Source organism: Aotus nancymaae, unplaced genomic scaffold, assembly GCF_030222135.1.
Source record: "Aotus nancymaae isolate 86718 unplaced genomic scaffold, 86718_ANA_hifiasm-v0.15.2.pri h1tg000046l, whole genome shotgun sequence".
In the NCBI taxonomy this organism is placed as follows: domain Eukaryota; kingdom Metazoa; phylum Chordata; class Mammalia; order Primates; family Aotidae; genus Aotus; species Aotus nancymaae.
The window spans coordinates 22,559,913-22,574,568 of NW_026988460.1; the positions used below are offsets into that span (position 1 = coordinate 22,559,913).

The following is a 14,656-nucleotide window of genomic DNA, read 5'->3' on the forward strand; positions in this document are numbered from 1 at the left end:
AAACTGAGGAAAAGATGTCCCTCTACGATGACCTAGGAGTGGAGACCGTGACTCAAAAACAGAAGACTGGTCCAAAAACTTCAAACTTCTACAGTCTCAGCTTCAGGTGAAGAAGGCAGCTCTCACTCAGGCAAAGAGCCAAAGGACAAAACAAAGTACGGTTCTTGCCCCAGTCATTGACCTAAAACGAGGTGGCACCTCAGATGACCGGCAAATTGTGGACACTCCACCGCATGTAGCAACTGGGCTGAAGGATCCTGTTCCCAGTGGGTTTTCTGCAGGGGAAGTTCTGATTCCCTTAGCTGACGAATATGATCCTATGTTTCCTAATGATTATGAGAAAGTAGTGAAGCGCCAAAGAGAGGAACGGCAGAGACAGCGGGAGCTGGAACGACAAAAGGAAATAGAAGAAAGGGAAAAAAGGCATAAAGACAGACATGAAGCAAGTGAGTTTTCAAGGAGACCAGATCCAGATTCCGATGAAGATTATGAACGAGAGAGGAGGAACAGAAGTATGGGCGGAGCTGCCATTGCCCCACCCACTTCTCTGGCAGAGAAGGACAAAGAGTTAATCCGAGATTTTCCTTATGAAGAGGACTCAAGACCTCGATCACAGTCTTCCAGAGCTGCCATTCCTCCCCCCATATATGAAGAACAAGACAGACTGAGATCTCCAACTGGGCCTAGCAACTCCTTCCTCGCTAACATGGGGGGCACGGTGGCGCACAAGATCATGCAGAAGATGGCTTCCGGGAGGGCCAGGGTCTGGGGAAGCATGAGCAGGGGCTGAGCACCGCCTTGTCGGTGGAGAAGACCAGCAAGCTTGGCGGCAAGATCTTCGTGGGCGACGCCACAGAGAAAGATGCATCCAAGAAGTCAGATTCAAATCCACTGACTGAGATACTTAAGTGTACTACTAAAGTGGTCCTCCTAAGGAACATGGTTGGTGCAGGAGAGGTGGATGAAGACTTGGAAGTTGAAACCAAGGAAGAATGTGAAAAATATGGCAAAGTTGGAAAATGTGATATTTGAAATTCCTGGTGCCCCGATGATGAAGCAGTACGGATATTTTTAGAATTTGAGAGAGTTGAATCAGCAATTAAAGCGGTTGTTGATTTGAATGGGAGGTATTTTGGTGGACGAGTGGTAAAAGCATGTTTCTACAATTTGGACAAATTCAGGGTCTTGGATTTGGCAGAGCAAGTTTGAGTTTAAGAACTAGAGCACGAGTCATCGCCAATGATCCTTAAACGAACTGCAGCTGAGAAAAGAAGGAAAAAGGTCACAGCCTGCATGGCTGTTGCATACCAAGACTCTTGGAAGGACTTTTAAGATATATGTTGATTGATCCCTTTTCTATTTAGTGGTTTTTAAATATAATATAAAAATCCTTTTTTTAAAAAAATAGGGAACTTCTTAATTTATTTCTCATAATGTGAGACTTCACCTGGTCAGTAATATCCTGGGTCGCTGGCATGGCAGGGGACACCCTGCACATCATCCTGGTGGCAGCGGGAGGGGACAGGGCAGAAAGGACCAGAGAGTTTCTGTCTCTACCCAGAGGTACCAGGGATGCTGAGATGGCTCTGTGGCCATCAGCTCCTCACGCATTGGCTCTGTCACCTTTTGCTCCTTTACCCTTTTCTTACCCCAGCATGACCCGTGTGCACCACCATCCTCTCCCGAGGAGACAGGAGGGGCCCAGAGACTTCCCTCTCACTCCTTTTCAGTTTGAAAGTGTGTATATGTGTTTTGGACAGAGGAGGACCTTCTCCTTGGATCAGAGGTGCCCACGTTGGCTTTATTGAGGACCCCTCTTGCTCTTGGCTAGAGGGTGGTGAGTTGCAGGCAGGCCTGAGAACTGGATGACCCACACAGAAAGAGCCAGCACAGATGTGTTATAATACCCTTCCCACCTCAGCAGACATGACTAAACAAACTCTGTCTGCTTTGAACAATTAAAGCATTTATCAGAGCAGCTCCCAGAGAGAGTGAGGTCCTGCAAGCAGTGGCATGCTCTGAGGAAAGCAGTGAGTGTGTGGTGTGCATGCAGTCCCCGTGCTCTTAGCAGTCTGCCCGGCCATACTCTGAGAAGCACTCTATACATTGCCACCTTCTGCATTTAAACAGCCAGAATGACCTGAGCTGGGCACAGGAGTAGCTTCCAGACTTTCTTTCATCGGTTTCTGAGAAACTTAGATGCTGAATTGGGAAATAGTGATTTGCTTTAAAGAAATGCAAGAAACATGAAGATAAATGCAAGGAAAACCCAAAAACCCAATTCTTTACAACCAGCACCCATTCCAGACTTCATGGTGAAATGTACTCCCTCCTCTAAGACTGCTGTTGCCTTCCTGATCCCCCCTTCAGCAGTGATCCCCACTGAGCCAGCATCTTTCTCTCTTCAGTTCCGCTTAATAACAAATAATAATTTGCATGTTTTACCTTTAAAATGAAGACTGTGCCTGTAATCCCAGCACTTGAGGTCAGGAGTTCGAGACCAGTCTGGTCAACATGGTGAAAGCTTGTCTCTACTAAAAATACAAAAATTAGCCAGGTCTGATGGTGGGTGCTTGTAATCCCAGCTACTTGGGAGGCTGAGGCAGGAGTGTCGCTTGAACCCGGGAGGTAGGAGTTGCAGTAAGCCAAGGTTGTGCCTCTGCATTCCAGCCTGGGTGACAGAGTGATACTCTGTCTCAAGAAATAATAATAATAAAGTAAAAATAAAATGGGCCGGGCGTGGTGGCTCACGCCTGTAATCCCAGCACTTTGGGAGGCCAAGGTGGACGGATCATGAGGTCAAGAGATCAAGACCATCCTGACCAACATGGTGAAACCCCCGTCTCTACTAAAAATACAAAAATTAGCTGGGCGTGGTGGCGTGCACCAGTAGTCCCAGCTACTCGGGAGGCTGAGGCAGGAGAATTGCTTGAACCTGGGAGGCGGAGGTTGCAGTGAGCTGAGATTGCGCCACTGCACTCCAGCCTGGCTCCTGGCGACAACGCGAGACTCTGTCTCAAATAAATAAATAATTAAATAAAATGAAGACTGTCTTCCTCACCATGGTCCTGGCTAAGTGTCTGCTCACCACAGAACTATGGAGTTGGCAGGGTGGACTTCTTGCCTCTCTGGCTGGTTGACAGGGAAGGATTGAGGCACAGAGAAGTTCTTCTGCCTGGTGTTGTCAGCTAATAGGTACAGAGTCAAGACTAAAACCCCATTGTCCTGCCCCAGGTCTGGCAGTGTGGAAGAAAGGAGCTATGTAGGGTACCCAGGCAAGCCAGGAGTCCAGAGGAAGTCAAGGAAGAGTGTGAGTGTGGGACAGGGACTACTCTCCATTAGCCTGAGAGGTGCGGGGCACTGAGGAGCAGGTCACTTCATGCTTGGCACTTAGGTCTGAGCCTATTTATGAACACTGGGTGCAACCCACCTGACGAGGCAAAGCACCTTCCTGAGGTCCTGCCACCCCCTGTGTGCCAGTCCATTACTGGCTGGCATTAGGGTGCTCACCTGTGTGTAGATTTCCTTAGGCCCAAGGGACAATCACATGGTCTACAAGTCTGCATATTGATTTGCACTAACCTCTACCCTGACACCATAGCATAAAAATGATCTAGGCCTGGTGCAGTGACTCATGCCTATAATCCTAGCACTTTGGGAGGCCGAGGGAAGTGGATTACCTGAGCCCAGGAGTTTGAAACCAGCCTGGGCAACATGGCAAAACCCTGTCTTTACAAAAAATTAGCCACATGTGATGTGCATGTCTGAAGTCTCAGCCACTCAGGAGGCTGAGGTGGGAGGACCGCCTGAGCCCAGGAGGTAGAGGCTACAGTGAGCCCAGATCCCACTGCACTCCAGCCTGGTGATAGAGTGAGACCCTATCTCAAAAAAAAAAAAAAAAGTCTAATAACAATCAGAGCAGCTGACATTTATTGAGTGCTTACTGTGTGCCAACCACTGCGCTAAACACTTTGGCTTCATTTCATCAAATCTCCCCAGAATCATCCCTTAGAAAACAATCACTTGTGGGCCGGGCGCGGTGGCTCACGCCTGTAATCCCAGCACTTTGGGAGGCCGAGGCGGGTGGATCACGAGGTCAAGAGATCAAGACCATCCTGATCAACATGGTGAAACCCCGTCTCTACTAAAAATGCAAAAAATTAGCTGGGCATGGTGGCACGTGCCTATAATCCCAGCTACTCAGGAGGCTGAGGCAGGAGAATTGCCTGAACCCAGGAGGCGGAGGTTGCGGTGAGCCGAGATCGTGCCATTGCACTCCAGCCTGGGTAACAAGAGCGAAACTCCGTCTCAAAAAAAAAAAAAAAAAAAGAAAAGAAAACAATCACTTGTTTTGACTTAGAAACTGAAAGACTGCATTGTATACCAAGAGACAAACCAATCTACTACTAAGCCCATCCTAGGGAATGTGAGGGACTATGGGGACTGCAGGGCTGGTGTTCTTGCCCCAAGATTCCCGAGATTCAAAAGAAGAAGAAAATTGACAGAACATGATTCAGTGCTGATTGAGTAGCCTTGTTCTTTTATTTGCTCATTCAACAAGCATGTATTGAGTATGATTTCTGATTTGTTGAGCTTTTATTGATGCCAAGCACCACATGAGATGCCGCAGACACAAAGCTAATGCACAGTCACTGATCTCAAGGAGCCAGCACATATCATCTGCCAGGGGTAAACCGGAAGTGTCGTGTGCTAGGGCCCAGAACAGAGGAGGAAGCAGAGGGGGATGGAGCTGAGTCTGGAAGGAGGAGGTGCAGGCACAGAGAGGGAGATGAAGCTATTGGTGAGGAACACAGGCTTCTCAGGCTGGGTGCAGTGCCTCATGCCTATAATCCCAGCACTTTGGGAGGCCAAGGCAGGAGGATTGCTTGAGGAGTTAGAGACCAGCCTGGGCAACGTGGCAAGGTCCCATCTCTGCAAAAATTTAAAAATTAGCCAGGTGTGGTGGTGCGCACCTGGGGTTCCATTTACTCAAGAGGCTGAGGGCAGCAGGATTGCTTGAGCCCCCAAGGCCAAGGCTACAGTGAGCCATGATTGTGGCACTGCACTCCAGTCTGGGTGACAGAGTGAGACCCTGTTGTAAAAAAAAAAAAAAAGAGCACAGGCTCCTCTCCCAAGAAATGAGGTTAACAATAACACTGTCTCCCTTTGTGGCAAGGATGGGTCTGGATAATGCACAAGATATGGTTAGCACAGTGCCTAAAATGCAGTCAGCAGTCGGTGAAAATGAGTTATTTTGTTGAGAGTTAAAAGTGCTTTGGAGGAGGACCTGAGTCTTGTTGTCTTTGCACCACCCCAAACCTCCGGGGTCAGCGCTGCCTCACATACTGCGTCCCAGAATGCTAACTAGTAAGATATCACAGCAGGGTGGGGATGAGAAGCAAGACCCAGCCTGAGCGGGAATGACTGGAGGAAAGGCCACAGACAGAGCAGCCTGGAGGCTCGCTGGTACGCAGAGTGGAGAGTGGAGGGTTCAGTGGGCAGTGCTCTTCATCCCAGGTCTGAATGCTGCCCAGGGCTTGGGAGTCCCTTTTGGCTGGGCAGTTTTTTTTTGTTTTTTTTTTTTTTGAGATGAAATTTAGCTCTTGTTGCCCAAGCTGGAGTGCAATGGTACCATCTTAGCTCACTGCAGCCTCCGCCTCCCAGGTTCGAGTGATTCTCCTTTTTCAGCCTCCTGAGTATCTGGGATTACAGGCATGCACCACTATGCCCAGCTAATTTTTTGTATTTTTAGTAGAGACGGAGTTTCACCATGTTGGCCAGGCTGGTCTCGAACTCCTGACGTCAGGTGATCCACCCCCCTCAGCCTCCCAAAGTGCTAAGATTACAGGCGTGAGCCACCGCGCTGGCCGAGCACTTTCTCAGGGTGGCCATGCTGAGCTGCTGACCCCTCCGCCCTCCTCTCCAGCTCCCTTTCATCATCACCGAGAGTGTTCATTTAAACTCAGCAAGGACCAATGCCAATGAAAACAAAGAAAATGATCTCTTAGTGGTTATTTATATTGTAAACCTCCTCTTGTGTGATTTTTTTCCAGTCCAGCTTGCAATAATTTTTTAAGAAAGATAAAGTGATTTTTAAGTGTAGTTTTAAAGAGCAGGCCCATACATTAGCTTGCTTTCTGTTATTCTCCTCTTTGGGTTTGATGATATTCACAACATGAACTTTCATTTATCTTCTTCTTAGAATAGTTTGGGACCACAGAGAAAAATCCCCATTCTGTAAAAAAAAAAAAAAAATTGCCATTATACAAATCCTTTAAAGCAGAAACTCTCCTTTAAAGCAGAAACTCTTCTCTGAAATGACTAAAAACTCATTAAAAACTGCTTCCTGAGAAGGTAGAACAGATGCGAGGGAACACATGGAGCTGATTCTTTAAAGATGTCATTTTTTTGAAGCCACAGTTGTTATTTCTTTTCTGTTAGCCAAAATGTAGCCTTCTGAACTTAGCACCGCGTGTTTATCAGCAGAGAAAGAGAAAAGAGGAAAACAAAAGAAACTAGAAGCAGAAAACTCTGAATTGTTTATAAAATGGGCTTTTAAAAATATTTATTAGGAGAATGAACCATGCTTTCCTTTTTTGCTCTCAAAAATTTAAGGACTTTCAAGTGATGACCAATTAAAAATACTTGGAGCTCACTTGAGGCCCAGGTTTCCCACCATCAGAAATGTGCAGCCACAAAGGAAAAGTCCAGAATTTCAGCACTTGTGAGCCCCGCCACTGTCGGTGTTGGAAAAGTACTGACCAGCAGAAAGCCTCCTCCTCCTCCTCCCCAGGGGAAAGCTGCCAGCCTATCCAGTTGGCACAGCCATGCCCCTCTGCCCAGGGCTTGTCACCTTCACATGCAGATGAGGATGTTCAATATGAATGAGAAAGGAACTTGAGAGTCCAGCAGCACCCTAGGTCTAGGAGTGAAAAGCTCCTAGAGTCTTAGCACTGTGCCCTCCTGTGGTAAGCTGGACTGCGTCGATTCTGCAGCAGCAGGCAGATGCCCGTTCTGCAAAGGCATCTATATTTAGGTGGGGGCACCAGCTTGCCAAGGTAAAGAAGGCCATGATGGGTGTCGCCTCAGAATGCTGTTGGTCTTGGAACAGAGGGCCTCAGCGTCTGTCCTCACATCTTCTGCTCACAGGCAGGTCTTGTGTTGCCCTGTGGGTTAGACACGCTCATGGAGGAGAGGACAGCTCCCCAGAGCCAAGGCGGTCTGGAAAGCATCAGGGCTCTTCCTGAATGCGCGTCCTTCATGCCGAGTGGCTACGTGCCGCCAGGCAGGGACTCCACACTGCGATTTCATACTTGCTATGCTAAAGGGAGCTGCCACATGCCCTCTGTTAGCAGGATGTATAGTTGGGCCCTGAATGCCCCAGTGGTGTCCACTGGCTCGTCCCCTCTCAAAAGCGGATGTCTTCAACCCACAGTGGGAAGCTGCTCCCTCCCAGTGCAGCCTGGTGGGCCTGTTGACTGCCTGGGGGGAGTCACCGTCTGCCTGGACACACCTGGCCACCTTGGGACTGCACAGCATCCCTGCTACCCTGAAGAGGAGTAACTCAGCTCAGCTCCTCTTCCCCAGACTCAGCCCAATGCACTTCAGGCCCACGTAGGCCCAGCCCCACTGTGGAGGCCTCTCTGCCTTTCCTTTTGTGACTTCCTGGCAGGAGCCTCCACTTCAGCTGGCATTCAGTGCTCATCCTGCACATTCTCGCCCTGAGGTCTTTGCTCCCTGTATGGCCCGCAGCTGTGGTCCTTTCCATGCCCTTGTGGGTCACCTCCTCAGGAAATCTTCTATGAAGGTCCAGCTGATTTCTTCTAGGATGTGTTGATTGGGGCCTCCCTCAAGGCTGTGCTGATGTTTCTGCTGGAATGTTTCATCCTTCGGGGCCTAGACCCAGGCCATCCCCTGCTGAGCCTTAGCTGAGTGCCCAGCCCTCTGTGCCTTCTAGCTCAGGCCATTCCTTGAATCCCTTCATCAGACACCCTGCCTGGTGTCATCTGAGGTGTCCTTCACAGGCCTGGCTGGACCGAAGGCTCTCAGAGGGAAAGGCCAACTCATGTTACTTGTCTTTGTCTCTCAGTGGTACCCAGCATAGTGCCCAAGTTCCTGTGGAGGAACCCTGGCTTTTGTGATTCTCAAAGTCTCCTGCATTGGCCCTCCCTGAGCAGATTTGTATGTCAAGCATGGGGCCAAGCAGGTCTCAGAGCAGGCTCCCTTGACAGATTAGGAGGCGGTGACAATGGGACAGGAGCCCTGCCTGGGGACTCTCAGGACAGTGAACCGAGGGGACAGCTGCAAGCCCTAGAGGAGGACTCAGCTCTTCAGCAGTGGTCTTCATAGATGAGGCACACAGGGTGCCTCTGAGGAGGGCTTGGCCCTTTCTCTTCAACCAGGCTCCTTGGTACAGAAGCAGGGGTGAGGTCTGGGAGGAGGCCCCCTGTGTTCTCTCTTAAGAGAGCTCTTCTCAACTCCTGCCTTCCCAAGAGCCTTCCAGGGCAGTTCAGAACTGCCCTGGACCTGCTAGCTTCATACCCTGCTTGAATAGTGAAGCATGTCAGTCCTTTGTAAAGAGTATCTGCAGATCCCCTAAAACAGAAGCCCCAGAGCTTATGCTCCTTAGCAAGAAAAGATGATTCCATGTGGGATGAGGCAGCATTCCCTGCCAAACCAGCCATCAGGCCGTCCAGCGCAGCTGTGGTCCCAGGCCTAGGAGCCCCACAACTGCTGGGGCCTCCATCTCCATGGACTCTAAAGGAAAAGGGCCTCATAACTGGCTAGCTGGGGCAAGGAGACCATCCTTCCAGCACATCCAGTCTCTGATTTCTCAGGGCTGGTCTGTGGGTGGGAGGAATAGAAAGGACTGTCCCTGGGCCAGGGCGTGGGATTAGAGGAGAACCGAGAGGTTTTCAATAGATTGAGTGGCTCATTAGGGGTGAACCAGGCAGCCAAAGAAACATCTTTGAGGATTGCAGTTACTGAGTACAGCCCCTTATCAGCCCTGAGGTTGGTACGCTTAACCTCGCTATGGAGGTGGGCTCAGGGAATGTGCCTGCCAGGACGGGAAAACAGCCTTGGGCTACAGGCCCCACCTGGCCAGCGCCCTGTTCCCACAGCAGGACCAACTCCTTCCTAACTGCTTTTGTTTTGTCCTGCGACAGAGCCTTGATTTTGGGTTAAGTTTGTGCCTTCCAGGCTGGGGAAGAAGCCAGAACTTCCGTTTCCTATGCAAAACGCCACCACACACCTAGGGAGGATGTTTGTGTTCACTGAGGTCGCCACCCATCCGTTTTCAGAATAAACTTTTGTGTGAGTGCACCCTCTCACCACTGCATCTGTAGGCGCCCACCAAGCCTGCTGCCCCAACCCTGCAGCTCCCACCTGGCCTGGACACCGTGGTCTGGTCACCTAGGATTCTGGGCTCTGCTCAGCTGGTGACCTCACTTAGGCCACGCCCCTCTCTGAGCCTCCATCTTCCCTTCTGCAGCTGTGGAGGGTGAACTTGATGTTGTGCAAGATCATGTCCAGCTCTGAAATTTTAGGATTTGAGCTTATTTACGATCAGCCTGTTGATTCTACCTCTAAAATATAATCTGAATTTCTACATTCCCCTCCATTTCTCCTGGTACTCCATGATCTTGTCACTTCCTGCCTGAGTTCTGGCCCCTCTCCGCAGACCCTCTGATGTCAGACTTCCATCCCTCTGCATGGGGCCTCACCCACCCGACCACATGCTCTGCCATCAGCCCCCTAGAGCCCCTGGGACCTTTGCACCTGCTGTTCTTGCAACAGAGGCACCCTCCTTCCACTCCTGGATGGGCAGGCTCCTTCCTTCCCATTTTTCAAAGCTCAGCTTCAAGTGTCGCCTCCACTGAGAGGCCTTTACCTCCAAGACCTTTTCTAAACGAACTGTTCCTCCATCATACCACCTCTCAGCCCATGTTTATTTTCTACATTTTGTAGCTCTTTCCTTGGGTGGATCTGGTTTTATGTTAGTTGTCACCTCCACTAGGCAAGGACCTCCCAGGGCAGGGCCTCACCTGTCCTAGTCACAGCTGATCAGCCAGAGCCTAACATATCATAGCACCTGGAGTTCTGTAGGTGTTCAAAGAATACTGGCTGAGTAGATAGAGCCCTCCTCCATACAGCCCCATTTTCCTTCTTGATTTCTTAGTCTCAGACCCCATTTTCTCTCAAGGATCCAGAGGTCACAGTGTGAGTGATTATAAAACAAATGACACATGCAACACAAACTCTTCAGTCAATACTGAGAGGGCTTTCACTCCACACTCCATCATCTTTCCTGTGGCTTCAGATTAAAACTCAGGCTTAACATTTCCTGAGCCCCTGCTTGGTGCCAGGTTCCGGTTCAGTGCTTTCCAGTTATTTTATGTACCCTTGATAACCTTTGTAAGGTTGGTGGTAAAATGGAGAAATTTATTTTCCTGTGGGGAAACTGAGTCTTTAAGAAATGAACTAACCCACGATCAGAGAGATGGTGGCTGGTAGAGCCCAGATCTAAAAGTTCAGAACATCTTGCCCAAGTCCAGTGCTGTTTCCTTGGTTTAAACCCAATGCCACTGAGCCAAAGTGGGGCCTGGCTGAGATTTGGGCCTGAATGTAGAAGAGGCCAGGGAAGGGTGGAGGGAAGAGGGCACAGGTCCCAGTGTGGTATTCCACATGACCCCTGTTGTCCAGTTGGCTGGGAGGTACATGGACCCCAGGGCTGACAGAGGTCCCTGAGGGCCACGGGAATGTGACAGAAGGTCAGTGGCATTTCTAGAGGCCTGTGGTCATAGAAAGCATGGGGGTTTTGTGAGGACTGGGAATAACCGAGGGCCTCAGGACAGGCTGGATGGCAGTGCCCTCTCAACACTGAGCTGTCAGCTGGTTCGGGAAGGCCTTTCTGAGGCCAGCACAGACTCTACCACACCATGGCCCTTCAAGGTATAACTTCCTCTGGAAGACACCCATTTGGAGCCTCAAAATGGACCTAACTGCCAGAAGCTGCAGTGGAAGTGAGAACTCAGGGCATGGAATGAGACAGCTAGGTGTGGATCTCAGCTCTGCCGTTTGCTAGCTGTGTGCCCCTGCCAGTCACCTGCCCTGTCTGAGTTCTGTATCTGTAAAGATGCCATGGTATGGTAGAGATGAAAGAGAGTCATATTTGAATATGACACAGAATAGGTCCTTACTGCCAGGCTCAGTGGCTCACACCTGTAATCCCAGCACTTTGGGAGGCCGAGGCAGGCAGGCTGCTGAAGCCCAGGAGTTCGAGACCACCCTGGCCAACATGGTAAAACTCTGTCTCTACAAAAAATACAAAAATTAGCCCAAAAAAAAAAAAAAAGTAGCTGGATGTGGTGGCATAGGCCTGTGTTTGCAGCTACCCAGGAGGCTGAGGTGGGAGGATCACCTGAGCCTGGGAAGGTCGAGGCTGCAGTGAGCTGTTGATTGTGCCACGGCACACACACTGAGCAACAGAGTGAGACTCTTGTCTCAAAAAAAAAAAAAAAAAAAAAGGCCCTTAGTAATTCTTGAAAATAAGTGACTGAAGGAAGGAATGGACACCTAAGATGTCCTCCAGGAAGACAGCATGGAGAAAGGATCTGAGCTTCTTGCTATTTTCAATGTGGAAAGCTTTAATTTGGCTGTAATACGATGTTGATTACCCACAACTTCCAAGAACTTATCACAAAATGTTAATGATATCAACTGAGATTTTTTTTTTCAGGTTGTAAAGTCGTGTTCTCGATCATTGTAAGCAGGTAACAACACATACTCATATGATGTGTACCCTGCGTCAGGCGCAGTTCTGAGCACTTTATACCCATTAACTCATTTCATGGTCACAACAGCCCTAAAAGGGAGATAGCATTTTTGTCTTCACTTCTCAGATGAGGAAACAGAGGCACCAAGAGATTAAATAGCCTGAGGTCAGTGGCAGAGCAGGACCCAATCCCGGAAGTCTGGCTTCAGAGGCAGTGCTCTTAACTCCACCTAATGGTGATTCTTGCCTATAGGAGAATCAGATCAGGGTAAGAGAAGGCATACCACTGAGCCAGAGAGGCCAGGGAAGGCAAAGTGGGAAGGATTCTGTTTTCCTTAAAATGGTTGGGAAAAAAGGTTGTGCGCAGTGGCTCGCACCTGTAATCCCAGCACTTTGGGAGGCCGAGGCTGGTAGATCCCGTCAGGAGTTTGAGAGCAGCCTGACCATCATGGTGAAAACCTGTCTCTACTAAAAAAAAAAAAAAAAAAAAAAAAAAAAAAAAAAAAATTAGCCGAGCGTGGGGTGTGTGCCTGTAATCCCAGCTGCTCAGGAGCCTGAGGCAGGAGAATCGCTTGAACCCTGGAGGCGGAGGTTGCAGTGAGCCGAGATTGTGCCACTGCATTCCAGCCTGGGTGATGGAGCGAGACTCATCTCAATAAAAAAATATATATATATTGGGAAATAAGACCTCTAACTAAATGAATGGAAGATTGTATTGATGCTTTAAGGGAAGTGGGCCCACTGGAAGTGTTGCCCACCTTCCACTTTTTGGTTGTTCTGAAAAAGTTATGGTATTTCTCTTATGACATTTTTGGCAATTTTAAATATGTTTTTATATTCTGTGAAACTCCCCCTATCTTAAGCTATATTCGTTTTGTGAATTTAAAAAAATCGAATCTATTGATGCATGTCCAATACAATAAAATATATGTAAAAGTGTGTATTTCTGAGTTCTGAGAAACGTACATGTTTGTGGAAGCAGCACAGCTCAGCAGCATCAAGGGGGTAGTCTGGCCTCTCCTGCCCTGCACAGTTGCTCGGAGGTTCACCTGCATCATTGCGTGTGTCAGCACTTGGTACCTTTCTGTTGCTGAGTAGCGTCTCACTTTGTGAATGTACCAGAATTGTTTATTCACTTACCTGGTGAGGCACTCTTGGGTTGTTTCTAGTTTGGAGCTTTTATAAATGAAGCTCTGATGAGTGTTTATTTTCATTTCTCTTGGGGGATTATCTACAACTAGAATTGCTGGGTCATAGGGTGGAAGTATATGTTTAATTTTTTAAGAAACTGTTCAAACTCACTGTGCCTTTTTGCTGTTCCCACCAGCAGAGTGTGAGAATTCTGGTTGTGTCATGTGCTTGTCAACACTTGGAGCTGGCAGTCCTTTTCATTTTGGCCATTTGAGTGGAGATGCAAGTGGCATCTCATTGTGACTTTTATTGTAGTTCTCTGTCTGATGACAACATCTCTCCCAGGTCTCTGATGGGGAACATCTTCTCATGTATTTATTTACCATCTATATATCTTCTTCTTTTTTTTTTGACACAGAGTTTCACTCTTGTTGCCCAGGCTGGAGTGCAATGACATGATTTTGGCTCACCGCAACCTCTGCCTCCCAGGTTCAAGTGATTCTTCTGCTTCAGCCTCCCAAGTAGCTAGGATTACAGGCACTCACCACCATGCCTGGCTAATTTTTTTTTGTATTTTTAGTAGAGACATATGTGATACTTCTTTCAAATATTTTGCCTATGTTTTCATTGGGTTAGTTATCATATCTTATTGAACTGTCCGAATTCTTTCAGCCTGAGTAACATGGCAAGACCCTGTCTCTACAAAACAATAAAAAATAAAAATAAAATAAATTAACTGGGCATGGTGGTGTGCACCTATGGTCCCAGCTACTTGGGAGGCTGCAGTGGGAAGATCCCTTGAGACCAAGAGGTCAAGCCTGCCGTCAGCAGTGGTTGCACCATTGTGCTCCAGCTAGGGCCATAGAGTGAGACCCATATCAAAAAAAAAAAAAAAGGTTATTATGTTTTCTAGACATGAGTTTTTCAGTTAGATATTGGTACTGCATATTTTTTCTAAATGTCTTTGGCTTGACTTTTCATTTTCTTAATGTTGCCTTTAAGACAGAAAAAGTTTCTAATTCTGAACTTCAGTTAATAATTTTTTTCTCTTATGGTTCCTGCTTTTAGCATCCTAAGAAATCTTTGCCTATGCCCAAAGTCTCATTTTTCTTTTATGTTGTTTTTTTCCTAGAAAATTTATAGTTTTGGCTTTTACATATATGTTTGTGATTGATTTCAAGTTAATTTTCATGTAGGATATGAGTTAAGGGTGAAGGTTCATTTTTTCTCTATGTGGCTATTTAATTGTTCCAGCACTGTTTGTGGAAAAGATTGTCCTTTCTCGTTGAATGACCATGGCACCTTTGTTGAAAGTCACCTGCCCGTGTGTGTGGGTCTGTTTCTACCTCTGTGTTCCTGTTCATCCTCATCTCAGTACCAAACTATCTGCTGCCCAGAGCTTTATAGAGTCAGTAGGTCAGCGTCTGCCTTGTTACATGGTCTCTGATGGTTGGGCCCAGTGGCAGGGGAAGTCGTCATACCAGCACATGCCTCCCTAGGATTGAGTCATGCCCCTGTCCTGAGAGGCCAGGTCACCTGCATTTATTTGCATTATCTGAAGTTGCAAGATCTCCCTTCTCACCAAGTGAAGTTGATGTGTTTGTATCCTGTGTTCCTCCACCTCACCGTGGAACTCTGAGCTCTCGAGTGTTCCCCCTCCTCTTTCTTCTCCCTCTCTCTGATGTTGACCCCAAAAGCCTTTTGAGGTAGAGAACAAACATGTAAAAGTGCCCACCTTTTTAAAGGGAA

The 14,656-nt window shown here is 48.1% G+C and overlaps 1 protein-coding gene and 1 pseudogene across 7 annotated transcripts in view; both read left to right on the plus strand.

Annotated features, from left to right (window-relative positions):
• ATG7 (autophagy related 7) overlaps positions 1 to 14,656 on the plus strand; it is a 277,334-nt gene that overhangs the window by 246,955 nt on the left and 15,723 nt on the right. The window lies entirely within an intron of this gene.
• LOC110569275 (splicing factor 45-like) lies at positions 15 to 1,707 on the plus strand (annotated as a pseudogene).